Below are 13,306 nucleotides of genomic sequence, written 5' to 3' on the forward strand. Positions count from 1 at the left end.
ACAGGTGATGGCATCAGAGTCATGTAGAACTTCATTTCCATTTGAAAACCTACCCAAAAATGATATGTCAGCGGTAAGATTATTTACCAAACGATTCCTTACTTTACAAAGTTGTCTCTGAAACAGCAGCTTCTGGCACATTTATTTGGAAATTTTAGGGTGACAAACACTTAGAACTGAAATGGCCACACAATCAAGTGATGAGAGATGGAAATAAAGCCAGTTTTACATTATAATCTTTCCCTACTTAAGCTGAGTGAAAGAACTGTCCAAGAGAGGAAAAGTGTTTCCATAAAGTCGGGTGGGGACACCCTGGGAGGTGTAACTAGTCGCTCTCCTCCTGACATCACTGGCAAAGCTGGATTAGGACATTAGGAGACATGATTATGAGGCTTAATGAGTAATGCAAAGGGACTCAACTGCTTCATCTGTAAGACGAGGAGTTTGCCGCAGATAATTTCTTAGGGTCCCAAATGCTCTAAAACACTAGAAGATTAGTACCAATTACAGCTCAAGCTAAGAAGTCTGGTGAGTGCAGCATGTATTATTTAAGCCAAACAATATTTATATGTATGTGTGTGTTTGTGTTTTAATTATTTTATATGGAAACTTTTAAATATATACAAAAGTAAAGAGAATAATATAATGATTTTTATGTACCCAGTGTCCAGCTTTAACAATGATCAACTCATGACTAATCTTTTTTATGTAGATACATACGTGCACTGAAAGATTGTTGTTGTTGTTTTTTACCATAACCATAATACCATCATCTCTGCACACACACGTGTTTGCATTTAAAATAAATTATTTGGGACTTCCTTCGTGACACAGTGGTTAAGAATCCACCTGCCAATGCAGGGGACATGGGTTTGATCCCTGGTCCGAGAAGATCCCACATGCTGCAGAGCAACTAAGCGCGTGCGCCACAACTACTGAAGCCCACGAGCCTAGAGCCCATGCTCCACAACGAGAGAAGCCACCACAATGAGAAGCCCGCACACCACAATGAGGAGCAGCCTCTGCTCGCTGCAACTAGAGAAAGCCCACGTGCAGCAACGAAGACCCAACACAGCCAAAATAAATAAACAAATAAATAAAATAAATTATTTGAATTGCCAAGATTCGGAAGCAACCTATGTGTCCATCAACAGATGAATGGATAAAGAAGATGTGGTACATATATACAATGGAATACTACTCAGTCATAAAAAAGAATGCAATTTTGACCTTTGCAGCAACATGGATGGACTTGGAGGGCATTATGTTAACTGAAATAAGTCTGACGGAGAAAGACAAATAGTGTATGATATCACTTATATGTGTAATCTGAAAAATACAAGAAACTAGTGAATAAAACAAAAAAGCAGACTCACAGATATAGAGAACAAACTAGTGGTTACCAGTGGGGAGAGGGAAGCGGGGAGGGGCAATATAGGGGTAGGGGATTAAGAAATACAAACCATTAGGTATAAAATAAGCTACAAGGATAAATTGTACAACACAGGGAATATAGCTAATATTTTATAATAACTACAAATGGAGTATAACCTTTAAAAATTGTCAATCACTATATTGTACACCTGTAACTTACATAATATTGTACAGCAAACATACTTCAATAAAAAAATTATTTGGCTAAAATAGGCAAAGTCAGATCTATCTTTCCTTGAATAAATCATCTTGAAAACTTACAGTTCTCCCTTTACCATAACTTCAAACTAATACTCGAGCAATAATACTTTTTCATATTTAATAGCTTTAGCTAATCAGGGGTTCTCTCTTTATAAAATGTGTATATAAAAGACCTTTCTCATACTGACTCTGCTTACTTAAAACTGACCTGAATATCTTTCTAAAAACCCAATTCTTGGAAGTACAGAGATGTGGTGACGGTAATGATGACGACGATGAACACATTTATCTAGCACTTGACCATGTTCCAAGAACTGATCTACAAGCTGGGTTGATATCAACAGTAAACACCCAGAATGGCACTGACACTGGGAAATCAGAAGGAATGAGGGCTGTAAAAACCATCTAGAGTGAATTAGTGCATATCCCCCAAATATCCACCCTGCAAAGCTAGTGTTCAATCTTCCCATATTATCTTCAATAGTTATCTTCACTTTACATCACAGGAAATCTTCTGGCTTACTTTTCCCATCATATGTTTTCCCCTCTCCCAATTTGAAGAAGGAACAATTCTTTTTTCCATGTACAACTTTACCACCTTCGCTGAAGATGAGATGAGGATTTAGAGTATTTTCCATCTGAATTTCCTGCTCCCCACAATAACTCTTTCTTTGCTCTCCTTCTAGGCTCTCTCTCCAGTGAAACATAAAAGCCTCTCTGCGCTATATAGTTCCTGAGTACATTCAATAGTCATTTCAAGTTTTCAGTTGTGCATGTTTAATATTGGAGGGAGAATATTTGAATTGCTATGATTGTTAATTTTCCAGAACCTCCTATCTGGCTTCCACTGGAGGAGGTATCTTGCAGGAGCATGGGGAAGCTACAAAACTGGGTTGACCAGGAAGGGCCAGGAAGGGGACTTCATTCAAACAAAAGAAGTCTATGATACGATGGGACAAGCCCACTTCTAAGTAGCAGACACACCTGAAAGAATCAGGTGAACATACACATGGGACAGGGAGGCACGTGTTTGAGTCTGATGAAGCTATTCAGTGAGTGCTCAGGGTCAAACCACACAAGGTAGGCAGATGAGCCCTCAGGACAGAAGTGACAGGTAAGGCAGACACTGCAGGTGTGGGTCTATGTGTGTAGGTCTAAGAGGTAGGAAGGATTCAAACAGCATCAGTGAAGAAAGGATGGAAGAAGTTCATTCCATTCTATGGATTGTTGGGTTTAGTGTTTATCATAATCAGAGAAGGAAAAAGAGATGCAGGTGGGCCCTGCCTCTGGTTGGGGAGGGAAGTCAATGCTAGGATCCACTCACATATGGTTTTAATTCCCTCCCAGTTGCTTATAAAGTATCTGAATCATACTCTCCCTTCTTCAAATTACCTACAAAATAGAGGAAAGAAAATATTTAAGTCAACAAAGTACTCATGGTTTCAAAAAGTGTCCCTTCGGGCTTCCCTGGTGGCGCAGTGGTTGAGAGTCCGCCTGCCGATGCAGGGGGACACGGGTTCGTGCCCCGGTCTGGGAAGATCCCACATGCCGCGGAGCGGCTAGGCCCGTGAGCCATGGCCGCTGAGCCTGCGCGTCTGGAGCCTGTGCTCTGCAACGGGAGAGGCCACAACAGTGAGAGGCCCGCATACCGCAAAAAAAAAAAAAAAAAAGTGTCCCTTCAAATAATTAATCTGGTTTCAAAATCTTACAATGGATGATTCACTCATTACTTTAATAAGAGGAAATTAGCAGAAAAAAACTATTAAATTCCAGAACTGCCCATGTGAATTTATTTTCTTTAGAATATTATGCAGTACAATAGTGTGACAAAATAAAGGAATCCTTCAGATGAATTATTACTAACAGGGCAAGTTAAGAGTAAGTACTAGTGTTAACACATTTCAAAGTTTTTCATGAGAGAAAAGTAATCCTTTCAGAGTGGAAAAAAATAGATTTATTTGCCGACCTCAAAACTGCCAGTCAGTGTTAAAATAAACTCAAAGGAACCAAAGATGATGCTAGTAATTAGAATCTTATCCTTGATGCTTTCTCTGAAACCATTACATTTGGAAAAGTGCTAAATGATGAAGAATGAAGTCTTGAAAGGAAATGTGGCATTGATGGGTCAGAAATATCCACTGAGCCCAAAGACCTTAGCTTCTCAGCCTGTATACACCACTGATACAGAATGGGGTGAGGCGTATAAACATCACTATATGTAAAACAGATAATCAACAAGGACCTACTGTATAGCACAGGAAACTCTACTCAGTACTCTGTAGTAACCTAAATGGGAAAAGAAATGGAGATATGTATAACTGAATCACTTTGCTGTACACCTGAAACTAACACAATATTGTAAACCAACTATACTCCAGTATAAAATAAAAATTAAATTAAAAAAAAAAACAGAACAGGTTGAGGACTTGCCAGAGTGAATCATACACCTAACACGGAAATAACTTGAAACAGCAGCATCTTCTTGTGACCTCTGCTGACCCTTCCTGCGTTCATCTGGTAAAAATCTTTCCCCCTGCCCTTTCATTCCTTTTCCCCAGAGTGTGCTGATATTGAATTATTTAAAGGAGTCAATATCAAAATTATTCTGTAAATCCTGTCATAAGTAAATATGTTACTGAATGGATCACAGTTTAAAAGAGTTGTATCCTTGGTGAAAATAATAAAACATTTAGTTAAGGGCTATTAACATAAATGTGTACATTCAAATCATCTTACATATTTATATTCCCCAAGAAAACCTTATGGACAGAATAAGAGTCCCGCGGATATATATAGTACCTATACACATGCACAAGAAAATAGGGCTGTGTCTATTTGTATGTTCAGTATTTCCTGAAGGTCAAAATCAGGATGAAAAAGAGAGAAAACGAGCAAGAAAACACCCAGCCCTGAGTGCTCAAAGTGTTGTATGGGTTAACAGCCCCAAGAGCAGGGGTGGAGGAGCCTTAGTGTAGCAACGGATTGCAAAACAGCAACGTGCACATCGCAACTGGGTGGAATTAACATCTTCTTGTAAGTATGTCATTTCTGAATTCCTTTTGTGTCTTGGGAAGAACAACAAACCGTAGATTTAAAAACTTTGGAGGGACTTCCCTGGTGGTCCAGTGGTAAAGAATCTGCCTTCCAGTGCAGGGGATGTGGGTTCAATCCCTGGTTGGGGAACAAAGATCCCACCTGCCACAGGGCAACTAAAGCTCGCTCGCCACAACTACTGAGCCTGCATGCTGCAAACTACAGAGCCCACGCACTCTGGACCCGGGGTGCCACAACTAGAGAGAGAAAACCTGCATGCCACAACTAGAGAGAAGCCCGCGCTGCAACGAAAGGTCCGCACGCCTCAACGAAGACCCCACATGCCGCCACTAAGACCTGATGCAGCCAAAAAAAAATGAAAGAAAATAAAAATTAAAAAAAATTTTTTAAATAAATAATTTGGAATAGTTCTTTATCAGACAGATTTCACTGGGTTTTTTTTGGAGGGTGTGGAGAGTGGATAGGAGAGGGGTGGGTGGCTGAGGCTGCACATCCAGGCTGAAATTCTGCCTCAGATTCCTTGAATGACGGGGCAATTTTCCTGAATTCTCAGTCTTTCCACAAGGCTCAAGCTTCTAAGCCTCAGCTTTTCTCTTCAGATAGTTTTTCTTCTCCACATACGTAAATTTCATATATAAACTTTAAATACACATATTTTAAAAATCTGTCCATAAGAGAAAACACTGTGACTATGCCAGGTGATGGATATGTCAATTCAACTTGTTGTGGTGATTGTTTCACAATATATACATATATCACAACATTATGTTGTACACCTTAAACTTAATATGTCAGTTATACCCCCAGAGAGCAGGAAAAAGGTCTACTCTAAGTACTCCGATATATATATGCTTAACAGGACACCTGTTTCTATCTATGGCCAAGTTAACCTCAACTATTTAACTCAGTTTGGATGCAGGTTTCATTGCCATTTGCACGAGCAATTCCAGCCATGACTTTGGACCTGAGCCAGGGCAGACCTCATTTTATCTGAGTGGCTCGCCTAAAACAGCCCGTTCAATAGTCCACAGTCCTTCCCATCATTCTCCCCCCTCTGGTGCATTCTCCTTCCACATGTCCTAACTTGGCTCTTGGTCATTATTCATTTATTAGTCTAATTTACAAACCCTGGCATAGTCCCTGACTCTTCCCATTTTTCCACCCAATCAGTCAAAAAAAATCCTGCTGGTTTCCCCTGCAGAGAGCTTCCTTTCCTTCATCCTTACTGTTGAGACCCTCATCAGCTCATCCAGCCTGCAGGCTCCTGGATCCCCCATCAAGCCCCATCACCATCACTTCGAATTTGAAATAGAAATTTGAATGCGCCAGTCTCCTGTTTGAAAATCCTTCGTGACAGATCACGATGAAGTGGGGAGAGTTCAAGTCTCAGTATGTCTTTCTAAGTCCTTCGTAATTTGCCCCAACCTACTTTTCAGGATTCAACTCTTACCCATCAGGGCCCTTGACATTGTCCGAACAGGCTTTTAAACACTCTCTTTGTCTTGGTATATGCTATTCCCTTTCAGTAACATCCTCCTCAGTGCACTTATCCTTCATAAAACCCTACTGATCATTTGGAATCCAGCTTTCATGGATGTCTTCATACCTGGTAGAGAGATGTGCTGTCCATTGTACTTGGTAACCCTATCAGTAAATCCAGTCCCCCAGAAACAACCACCTTGATAAGGCATTTAACCTCCCTGGGTTTGTTTCCTCATCTGTAAAATGAAGAGATTAATATGTAATTCATAGGATTGTTGGGACATTTAAATAAAATAGCATACAGTACTTAGTGTAAGCACTCAATAATGGCATCTATCATACTGGATCACGCTCTTTTTGTTACTGTGTTAGAACTTCCGTCCCAACTGGGAGCTCTTATTAAGGAAGGATTAGCTCTTGCTCATCTTTAGGTTTAAAAGTGCTTTGTTGAAAACACAGAGAGCATAGGTAACCTCCCAGACTAGTGGGAAGAAGACATTAGTCACTGTCATTCCACCTCCTGTGCCCTAGACGTGGAGTCTGTTGCCCTGCACGCAAAGACGTGACATTCCGGGGCTGGACAGTCCTTGGAGGTCACCAAATCCCACGTTTCCTTTAACTACCAGGGCAAATAAACAGAGAGTCTGTTTCCAAGCTGTAATCACAGCTACAGGTCTCTGGAACATCACTCACTATAGCAATATTTCACTTTTTTTTAGTGCTTTCCAAGTAAGTAAATACTGGTATTTATACAGATAAATTTTGTTGGCAAACACAGAGGTTCACTGGAATTCACAACTATTTAGGCCTGAATCAGTTTTTGTTGCTTTGAGAAAAATCTAATAGTCACCATGCAACTCAAGTGACGTTATCCATGACTTTCCTTCTTATCTAATTCAACCTGAAGTCACTTAACATTTCAAGGAGTAGGTTAATTTGCCATTATTTAATAAATAAAAAACAAATTATATCTTCTATTTTAAGTATTCCTTTATTCACATCATATATCTAATTCATTTTAGCCCCATAAACAGAGATTCATACCTCACTTTAGAACAGAAATGGAATAGCTTAATTACACAGTAATAAATCAGGTTACCTATATCACTTTAACATAAAATCTATATTATATGTGTTTTGCTATTTATACAGAATTAGCTGTATGCCTCAGGCTTGCACTGGGCTTCAAAACTGAGATAAATTATATGTGCCTGTTTGCATCTGCCAATGTCACATTTTGGTTTTTTACGTGTCTATGTGTAAATCTGCGAATCTGTGAGAACAAAAATGAATACACATATGAACACATTCAAATATTCTTCTCATGACACATGTTATACTTTCTTGTTTGGAACTGAATTTTGAGCATAATAGTATTAAAATAAGGGGTTATACAAGCTTTGTCTGTATAGCTGGACTTTGCCATGTTCTTTGCTATCCTCTCCCTGACCTCTCTTCTATTCCAGTAGTTTCCTTTAACCTCTCGCCTATTTAATTTGGTACATCACTGCAATACCTTAAGAGATGACTCTTAGGAAAGAAAAAAGGGGGGGTTATTTGACACATTTAAAAAGAAAAGATATATTCATAAAGACCCAATTTTGTATATTAAATAAAAGAGTTGATAAACATAAGAATTTTTCATAAAATAGAAAACGACTACTGTTCATACAGGTTTTTAAAAAGTGGTTCTGGGACTTCCCTGGTGGTCCAGTGGCTAAGACTCCACGTTCCCAATGCAGGGGGCCCAGGTTCGATTCCTGGTCAGGGAACTAGATTCCACATACCTCAACTAAAAGATCCCGCATGCCACAACAAAGATCCCGTGTGCCGCAACTAAGACCCAGCACGGCCAAATAAATGAATTAATTAATTAAAAAGTGGTCCTAATAACTTCTGCATAAAAATAAAAAGGTTAAGATTTTTCCTTTTTGATGATCAATTCTTGGCTTTACTAAAAGATGTATTCAGTGGCAGCCAGCATCAATACAATGAAGAACCCTGTGTTATTTACATTTTTATAAGGCGCTTATTTGTCAAAAGTGGGCTTTCCTATCGCACCAGATTAAGAGATTATGAATTTGTGGATGGTCTAATTTGATGGTTGTAAAGCTCTTCTTTTCAGCCGTGCTTTTAGTCATGCATCATCTTTACTTGCTTTGAGGTCCTGGTACCAAGAACAGAATGAAAATTTAGAGCAATAAGAATTAAAAGAAAAGATAGAATAGTTGTTAGTAAAAAAATTTTAATGCAACAACAAAGGATGTGTAAAATTGACTTTTTGATCATTAAAATGAGTTGGTCAATTAAGTTCAGACAGGTTAGAACTGGTCTTCAAAATTCCACCAGAACAGCCATCTATATACCCAGAAGAAAGTCCCCTGCTCTGTTGCTCCTGTGCGTGGCTGTCGGTTGAGAGAGAGGAATCTACTCAGTCTCTCTACCTGCCTGATGATAATAAAAACAATATCTAATAACTATTAGGTGTCCTCACTCTGTGCCAGGCACTGTTCTTGAGCTTTACAGGTACTGACTCATTAAATCTATCCCCACAATCAACCTAGATAGGCCACTTATTTTCCCCATTTAACAGATGAGCAAACTAATGCACCCAGAGGTTAATTAACTTGCCTGAGGTTACACAATTTAAGTCAGTCAACAAATACTTACTGGGACTTCCCTGGTGGCACAGTGGTTAAGAATCTGCCTGCCAATGCAGGGGACACGGGTTTCATCCCTGGTCCAGGAAGATCCCACATGCCGTGGAGCAACTAAGCCCATGTGCCACAACTACTGAGCCTTTGTGCCACAACTACTGAAGCCCGCGCACCTAGAGCCCGTGCTCCGCAACAAGAGAAGCCACCATGATGAGAAGCCCGCGCACTGCAAGGAAGAGTAGCCCCACTCACCACAACTAGAGAAAGCCCACGGGCAGCAACAAAGACCCAATGCAGCCAAAAATAAAAATAAACAAAACAAAACAACAAAAAACAACAAAAAAACCAGATTGCTTGGTCCCATTCCCAGTGTTTCTGACAAAAACAAAAAAATTTACTGATCCCAGACACTGTTCTAGGCTCAAACAAATCTCTGAAAGATTTTCCTAAAATATAAATAAATAAATAAAAATAATAATAAAAAAAGATTTTCCTCAGTGGGTCTTCTACAACTGTGTTTCTCTTCATCAATGTATTATGGATTAAATATCTAGACTTCATCTACATACTATATGTCTTTCCATGTTGAAGGCAAAGAAAAATGTTTGCGTCCTTGCATTGAGACTTCTTTTTTACCCTCCATTCCATCATTTTTTGGGTAAATTTTAGAAAATTGAAGTAAAATATCCATAACATGAAATTCACCATTTTAATAATTTTTAAGTGCACAGTTCAGTCACATTAAGCACATTCATATTGTTGTGCAACCAGGACCATTCATTTCCAGAACTTTTTCATCTTCCTTAACCGTAACTTCATATCCATTAAATAATAACTCCCCATCTCCCCCCTCCCCCAGCCTCGGACCCTGGTATCTGTCATCCTACTTTCTTTTTTTATGAATCTGGCTACTCTTGTCATCTCGTGTAAGTGGAATGAAATATTTGTCCTCAAGATTCATCCATGTTGTAGCACTATCATGTATCAGGGCAAGTGGAGTGGTGTTTTGAGTCTATAGCTAGATTGCCAGAGTTAAAACATAACTAGAATTCATGAGAAAGAAGGTTGAAAAATCTGAGGCTCTGTCAGTATCAATGTGCTTAGGTATTTTTTATTACTTTTAAATTAAAAAAACGGCTGGCTGTGTTTTTTTTTCCTAGGAAAAAAAAATTAGCCCACACATTGCAACTACAGATACAAAAGAGGAGATAATTTTTAAAAGATCTGTTGATGATAGGAACCACACTTGGTATGGAATATGTAGTGCAGAATCCAGGTGATCACAAATGCTGGCGGAAACTATGAAGTAGCTAGCGTACAGTATGATTGGAAAATAACGGACAATATTGCATTTTGCCTGATTCCTTCAATGTAGTTTTTTTCAAAATGCAATGAAAGCGCTCCTCAAGAGGAAGTGGTTCACGGAACAACACAGCACGTGGTTAAAGGTTCTTGCAATGTTTGGGGGAGGGGGGAGCTAACATTTCTGTGTAACATAAAACAGGAAACAGAAACATCTCTAAAATTACACACAGTATCAAATAATACTCAAAAAAGAACTAGAAGAAATCTCTTGGGCCAACTTAACTGGCTTTGCACAGTATACTTGAGATCAGTGAAAATTTTAAGAACTAGGCTAACAGTTATTAGGTTAACAGGATAATCACTATGGTCATACGAACAATACAAACCCAACACAACAATCAATCTCAAAGGAAATTCACATGGACAGCATAGACGTGTATATGTACGGTCACCCAAAAGAACAGCCAAGACAATACGATTCTTTGGTAGGCGGTACCGTGATGGCAAAAGTTTGATGGAAAAAACATTTGCAAATGAAAGAGTAATCATGAAATGACATATTTTTTTCGATAATTAAAAAACCCTAAGGGAGCAGCTTGAAAAACCTTAGAATTTGTCAGTGTAGACACACACATACAGAACATGAGATGGACTACCCTATTTTTTAAAAGTATGATTTTAAAATGGACTTATTTCCAAATTGCTTTGCTTTTGAGTGAATGCAAGGTGGAGCGGGGCAGAGTAATAATGCACTCTGCTAAGTCAAACTCCAGAGAGGTGAAAAGTGAGATGGCAGAAGAAGACCCAAAAATGTTCAACAGGATTCAAAAGTAAACCATGTGTGACACAGGGGAAGGTCAGCTCATATGAACACGATTCTCACTTGCATCTGTCCTGATGGCTTTTCTGTATCTTTAGGAGGCAAGATGGAGACTGGTGTCACTTGGATATACTTGGGCTGAAAAGAGAATTTTTAAATCTTGGGATTTTCTTAGGTTCCCTTTTCATTCTATTTTGAGCATCTACATAAAGCATGGGGAACTGCTTTTATATTTAGGATCTACTGTGACAGCAAACAAAAGTGACAACGTAATTTATGGTTTTTTGAAGAGACAAAAATAGAAAAATACATTATTCACTCGTTTGTAAATAAGAATGGGCATTAATTTTCATACACACGTTACTATGAATAATTATCTGTATTCACTGTTTCCTACTTGTCTCCATTTCCTCTTGAATTTACCCTGCTATGGCTGAATGTCTGTGTCTCACACCCCCTTCCCCCCAAATTCATATGTTGCAACCCCAGTCTCCAATGTGATGGTATTTGTTGATGGAGCCTTTGGGAGGTAATCAGGTCATGAGGGTGGAGCCCTCATGTTGGGATTAGTGCCCCTGTAAGAAGAGACACAAGAGAGCTTGCTTCTTCTCTCTCTCTGCTGTGAGGACACAGCAAGAAGATGAACACTGCAAACCAGGAAGAGGGCCCTCACTAGACACCGGATCGGCTGGTGCCTTGGTCTTGGACTTCCCAGCTTCCAAAACTGTGAGAAATAAAGGTTTGTGGTTTAAGCTGCCCAGTCTATGGCATTTTTGTTAGAGCAGCTCAAACTGACCAAGACATACCCCAACTGGACTTTTGTTCCCACCATGTCACCAAACTGTGTCAAGATTACCAATGACCTTCATGTCATTCTCAGCAGCTTAAACAGCATTTAACACCATTCATTGATCACCTTTTCTTGGAAATGCTTTCTTCACTTGGCTTCCAAGAAGGCTTTCTTTCCTGCTTTTCCTCCTAACAGAGACCAACTGACCTTGAAGCCAATAAAGCTTAAGTTTCAGGGATCCTCACTTGCAGGCTCCTTCTAAGACCTGCAGTTCTCTTCTGGCACCCCACAACAACATGGAACACCGTTTTCTTGCTGGGTGGTCACCTTGGTAGTGGTCCAAGGGCTTAAAGTGGGGTTGATAGGCTGCCAGCACTACCTTCACTTCACCTGGACTCCAGCAAGAGCTGGACCCAACGTAAATCTCATGGACTGTGGACTGTATCTTCTATTCCAAGGAGAATATCTAAAGGAAATGCTGTTCTGCTCTGCTCCTTGCACGGAATCACCTTGACCCAGGCTTCCACAGCCACCTTACACCACCCCCAGGGCCAGCCTAGCAGTTGGGAGGGGGCAGGAAATGCATGGTCCTAGCTGAGCCGGACCAGCTGCTTCTTGAGCCATTGGGAGCCATGGGTGCCATGTCATATCTAGTGAGAGCAAATGACTCAGTTAGTTCTCTGAGGTCTTGCTCCTGGGCAAGAGGCACCTCCAGCAGTAGAAACCACAGAGGAAATTACAGATAAAGTCTTACCATAGAGAGCTGTAAGACTGAAGTAAAACTTTTTCTAGACTATCAATAACACAATTAATCTTGAGTAACCACGTGGGAGAAAAGACTAAATTAGCTATTTCCACTACAGAAAATTGTATTTCAAATGTATCCTCATATGGAGTGGTGATCAAAGAATATGCAGCCAAAAATGTAGGAAAACATATCAGGCAGTTAGTAATAATAAAAATGTACCTTTTGGATTTTGTGATATGTTTTTTTTAATTGAAATATAGTTGATTTACAATATTTCAGGTATACAGCAAATGATTCCATTTATACATATATTATATAGTCTTTTTCAGTTCTTTTCCATTAAAGCTTATTACAATATTGAATATAGTTCCCCATGTTCTAAAGTAGGTCTCTGTTGTTTATCTGTTTTATATGTAGTAATGTGTATCTGCTCATCCCAAATTCCTAATTCATCCCCTCACCCATTTCCCCTCTGGTAACTGTAAGTCTGGTTTCTATGTCTGTGAGTCTATTTCTGTTTTGTAAATAAGTTCATTTGTATTTTTTTAAGATTTGTGGTATGTGTTTTAAAAAATTAGTAATTTGTTGTGATTCCTTTCTCACTCTAATATTTACTTTTTTAACTTTTATTCATCATTTTGTACTCTTTTTTTTAAAGGGGGTCTCCCCAAAATGTACAAAGTTCAGGTACCTCACTGGTCTCTCCTCTTAGCCTCTTTGATTGGTTCTGCCTCATCTCCCAGATCTCCTGGTTTTCCTTCTGGCCTCTATCTACACTCACTCCCTAGCGTATCTCATGCTGTCTCATGGCTTTA

At 39.4% G+C, this 13,306-nt stretch overlaps 1 protein-coding gene across 2 annotated transcripts in view; it reads right to left on the reverse strand.

Moving 5' to 3' along the window:
• Positions 1-13,306, reverse strand: part of APBB1IP (amyloid beta precursor protein binding family B member 1 interacting protein) — a 103,463-nt gene that overhangs the window by 60,818 nt on the left and 29,339 nt on the right. The window lies entirely within an intron of this gene.

This window comes from Aethalodelphis obliquidens, unplaced genomic scaffold (genome assembly GCF_003676395.1).
Source record: "Aethalodelphis obliquidens isolate GAN/ISIS:26980383/991018 unplaced genomic scaffold, ASM367639v1 scaffold23, whole genome shotgun sequence".
Taxonomy (NCBI): domain Eukaryota; kingdom Metazoa; phylum Chordata; class Mammalia; order Artiodactyla; family Delphinidae; genus Aethalodelphis; species Aethalodelphis obliquidens.